Here is a 547-nt window from a genome sequence, read left to right as displayed (position 1 = left end):
TTGAGGTTCGTCAATCGTGGAAATCACTCCGAGACCCCAAAACAGTGAGTAATAGTCCACGAAACGGGTTAGAATTGGCCAAATGTGCGAGTGTTGATGACCGACACGTAAGCGCACCTTGGGGTTCGTCAATCGTGGAAATCACTTCGAGAGCCCAAAACAGCGAGTAATAGTCCACGAAACGGGCCAGAATCGGCCAAAACTGCGGGTGTTGATGACCGACATGTAAGCATACCTTGGGGTTCGTCAATCGTGGAAATCACTCTGAGACCCCAAAACACTGAGTAATAGTTCACGAAACGAGGCAGAATTGGCCAAAATTGTGAATGTTGATGACCGACACATAAGCGCACCTTGGCTTTCGTCAATCATGGAAATCACTCCGAGATCCCAAAATAGTGAGTAATAGTCCACGAAACGGGCCAAAATCGGCCAAAACTGCGAGTGTTGATGACCGACACGTAAGCGTATCTTGGGGTTCGTCAATACTGGATAACACTTCGAGACCCCAAAACAGCGAGTAATAGTCCACGAAACGGGCCAGAAT

The sequence above is a fragment of the Triticum dicoccoides genome, chromosome 5B (assembly GCF_002162155.2).
Source record: "Triticum dicoccoides isolate Atlit2015 ecotype Zavitan chromosome 5B, WEW_v2.0, whole genome shotgun sequence".
Classification (NCBI taxonomy): Eukaryota; Viridiplantae; Streptophyta; class Magnoliopsida; order Poales; family Poaceae; genus Triticum; species Triticum dicoccoides.
This window is presented reverse-complemented; position numbering follows the sequence as displayed.